Here is a 4,564-nt window from a genome sequence, read left to right as displayed (position 1 = left end):
GATTTTCAGTCAATATGATCGGATATTCAAACCTAATAAATACATGGTTAATTATCTTAGTGAGAATAGATATGATGTTATAAAGAAAGTTATTTTCAACAGAAATCCGGAAAGAGTTTATCCACCTTGTGTTTGACAGGAATAACCAGAGAGTAATAACTGTTTGGTCAAGTCAGTCAAACTCACTCCATGAGTATATCTTAAAAGTATAACCAATTTAAGAGGTCAAATACATATTTTGTACTGACAGTCATCTTATAGCAATAATTTACTACCTAATTATATCTGTATCTTCTCACCTAACATATAGTAAGATCTGAAAGTGGTCACGATTTATCTAACTTACTATTGTATATGCTTTGATTATGATGATGTAATTATTTGACAAATAAAATGTGCAGAAGGGTGGCTCCACAGAAATAAAATGACAGAACACTGATAAATAATTACATTGCAACACAGTTAGCTCTTTTCAGCATCACCCTGTCCACATTTGCAAGCAACATTGCAAGAGCACACGCACACATATACACATACACACATGAGTGCACATGTACACATATATACTTGCATGCTAAATTCAGGGTTTAGTACAAAAAAGTACAAATAAAATATTAGTGATTAGGACAAACGTAAATTTGCCTTATTACAAAATAATACACAATCCAGTCACCATGGGTGTTACATTTTACTTGCCTTGCCACATGTGACCAATTAATTTATTTTAATTAATTCATTCGTTCATTTGTTTGGTGCTAATACTAGTCTTGAACTCAGGGCCTGGCTCTGTCCCAGAATTTTTTTTTTTTTTTTAGTTTTCTCAAGCCTAGAATTTTACTGCTTGTCCCACAGCTCCATTTCTAGCTTTTGCTGGTTACTTTCAAATCAGAATCTAATGGACTTTTTTTTTGCTTGGTCTGGTTTCAAACCGCAATCCTCAGATTTCATCTTTCTGATTAGCTAGGATAAATACATGAGCCACCAGTGTGGCGTCTAGTTTTTCCTCTAAAGCTATCTAATGCACATACTTAGATAGTAATTTAAAACTTAGAGTATAGAAGCAAGTTGTACAGTGATGATATTGTCCTGTCAGAAATTTAAGCTAGTAATTTTCTTCTTAAAACCATAAACAAAAATACCATGATATAATATAAGAGAATTCACTATTGAACATATGAGCTTTAAGAGCTTTCTAATAGATCCATTATTTGTTACCCAACATTAGAAAAAAACTGTATAATGCAGTAGTAAAATAGAAGTCCTTTGTAGGAATACTTAATTACCTTGTTTTTAAAGACACTTGTTTTCATCTAAAAAAGTAGGTCTGTCTATTGTCTTTATGTGATTTTGATGATGGAAGGTGCTTAATGAGAAGTCAAAGTGTATTACTAATCCTTTGCTATCAGTTAAATCTCACCTTTTCTTCTTGGAACATATAATGATTAAAGCAATAGTTCAGAATCAGCAAGCAATAGTTCAGATTCACAGTTCCAGTACAAGTGGATCACCAGCAATTAATCCTTGATACCATTTTCCACAAAGTTTTGTCCCAGATACAATCGGCCTGACTTCTCTAGCTGCTTTCCTAGCCTGGACCTATTCCTTCACTGTACAGGAAAAGTTTGATTCGACTGATTTCAGTCAGATCTGTTGCTAGAATTATCAGGGATTTAGATCTTTGTCTGTAATTTGGTCAAATCTATGTCTCTTTATGTAGGTTATTAAAAATGTATTTACTAATTTCAAGTAAATACATAAATTCTATTTCTATCTCTTTTGAAAAATAAAATTGTTTGTTCTATAAATTGATCAGAGGCATGGATTTTGTGGCTAGATAGGTCATTGCACATGGGTCTCTCACTTCCTCTCTCCCTTTCATGGTTCTCATAGATAATATAACTGCTCCATAATTATCCTAATTTATTTTGCTTTTATATTTTTGGTTTCATCATTTCACTTTCTGCTCTGGCATTTCCCAAATCATTTACATATTTTCTCATTCCTAGAATAAGCTGCACATGAAGATACCACTGGTCCTCAATTTCAGTCTGTACCTTTGAATATGGAGGAAAACCTTTCCTCTCTTTCTATCAATTCCCTACTCTCCAGTTAGAATAATTTCGAATAGTAAAAATGGAAAAAGGGAAAAAAAACATGGTGAAAAAAACAGATGTAGAAAATTCACTGGATTTTTCTGACCAGTTCAACCAACGTGAACTATTGGGGAATACATGTGTACCTCATTCCCACTGGTACTCAATGTCTCTGGTTAGGCAATTCTGATGAAGACAAGGAACAAGATCAAAAAGTGAGGAATGGTATCATTTGCAAAAAAATATGGAGAAGTATTCAAGCAAATTTTTTTTGGGCTGCTGAAAATAATTAGCTTACTACAGTACAGAGACTACTTTCCAAAAAGGACACTCATGTGAATACTAGGGATGATGATGAGTATACCTTTCTTCAACAGGAAGCCTACAGTGGACACTTAGACATTTTCCATGAGTTGGTGGCTCAAGGCAGATATTCATGCAATAACTGAATGGCTGGGCACCCCTGCACAGTGCTTATATGTGGAATAATACCAAAGTGGCTTCTCTCTTAGTTCATCATGATGCAGATACCAATGCTCAAACTAAAGTCCTCTTGACCACCTTGCACCTTGCTGCTTGGAATAGAAATAGCAAAGATATGCTGGATCTCATTCTATTGAAGCATTATGTCAAACCAGGTCTGAAGAACTTGGAAGAAAATGCATTTGATATTGCCAAAAGGATGAATATGTATCACTACCTCTTTGAATTTGTGGAAGGATGTAAAAATTGTTCTCCTAAATCTTAATGGTTCGGTTAAGTTTCTTAAATTTCAAAAATGCCAATCCATCTTTTGTCTGTACAAAATATTTTCACAATAAAAAGCAACGGCAATATCTTACTTTAAAAATTCATGGATTCAGGGCTGGGAAGGTGGCTCAGTGGTAGAGTGCTTGCCTTGCATGCATGAGGCCCTGAGTTCGATTCCTCAGCACCACATAAGCAGAAAAAGCTGGAAGTGGTGCTGTGGCTCAAGAGGTAGAGCACTAGCCTTGAGCTGAAGAGCTGAGGGACAGTGCCCAGGCCCAGAGTTCAGGCACCATGACTGGCAAAAAAAATAAATAAATAAATAAATAAAAATTCATGGATTCCATGGTATTCTCCAAGTGAATTGTCTGGCTTTGATGTCAAAATGTATTCAAGATTTGTTTGTACACATCTATAATGATTTCTGCAGAGTTTGTGATTTTTTAAATCAGAAATCATTTTAACTTATGTGTTGAAATGAGTAGTACAGAAACTAAAATATTTCTTGTGCTTGTATGAAAAATTTATATTTTAAAATAATCTGTATTTTGTTTGTATAATGTCCATAATGTATTTCATTCGCTCCTTGATAAGATACTTTGAATTCTATATTGTTTTATAATATATAGGCTCATTATTAAATGTGTTATTTCAGATAGCATTCCATATAGAAACAGTTTAAGATTCCTTTTTTTCCTAAGTCCTTATAGTATTTTATTTCTTTGGGATAAAATGACAATGTTATCTAATTTCAAAAGTTTTGTAAAGATTATGCTATGTAAAGGCCTTTCTAAGTTGAGGATTTAGTACACTGATGTCAAACTAACTTTCAGTTCAATGAATTACATGTACTGTTACATTTGTATTTTTGTAATCAATGTTTTAATAACTGATTTTCATTTCTTGCATCTGAAGAATGAAAAATATGGAATACTTCACAAATTTTCATATCATCCTTGTGCAAGTGCCATGTTAATCTCTATATTGTTGTAATTTGGGTAAACGTGCTGCTGAAGCATGTAGTATCCTATAAATTTAAGTATTTAATGATGCAGTCTTTATACAGGCATATATCCTTAGTTGACTGTTTGTAACTAGGAAACCTTATTGTTCCTAAAAATACTATTGATCTTACTTCGCTAAAATTCTATGTATATTGGAAAAAAACTTATATTGTTTGGTCGATTGATCACATTTGCAAATTTTTTGTCAATGACTATTTTAAGTCTTTTTTCATTTTAAATTTGATCATACTTTGAAGCCTTTTTAGCTAGGACCAAAGATGATGGCTTTTCAAGTACTTATTTATCTACTGAATTATCTTTGTGGAGCTAATGAATGCAAAGTAAGCCTTGCTTAAGAGCTACTTCTAAACTTCTGCAGCTTAAAAATTCCTAAATGAGGTCTTACTTGCAAAAATATCTAACTGACCCTTTACTCTTCTTCCATGTAGCAACAGACCAACCAGAATATCTTACCATGACAGCATAGATTTTCTTATTGGAACAAAACTAATCTTACTTAAAAGGGATCATAGACAACTTGTACTTCTCATTGTTGCAACAGGTCCACAAGTTGTCATGTCCAAAACGAACTTTACAACGTTGGTGCGGGGGGGGGGGGGTTGGGGGGGGAGGAAGGAGAAGGATTGGGATTAGGAGGGGAGGGGGGAGGCTGGGAAGGGATGTGAAGGGTAAACAAAGGAGGAGGCTGCAATGCTTGGT

At 34.0% G+C, this 4,564-nt stretch overlaps 1 pseudogene; it reads right to left on the bottom strand.

Annotated features, from left to right (window-relative positions):
- Positions 1–3,759: 3,759 nt before the first annotated feature.
- On the bottom strand, positions 3,760–3,859 carry LOC122103071 (annotated as a pseudogene).
- Between the last annotated feature and the right edge of the window lie 705 nt (positions 3,860–4,564).

The sequence above is a fragment of the Dipodomys spectabilis genome, unplaced genomic scaffold (assembly GCF_019054845.1).
Source record: "Dipodomys spectabilis isolate Male_0828 unplaced genomic scaffold, ASM1905484v1 ptg001579l, whole genome shotgun sequence".
Lineage (NCBI taxonomy): Eukaryota > Metazoa > Chordata > Mammalia > Rodentia > Heteromyidae > Dipodomys > Dipodomys spectabilis.
Note: the sequence above shows the minus strand (reverse complement) of the source record. Positions and strands in the feature narration are given on the sequence as shown.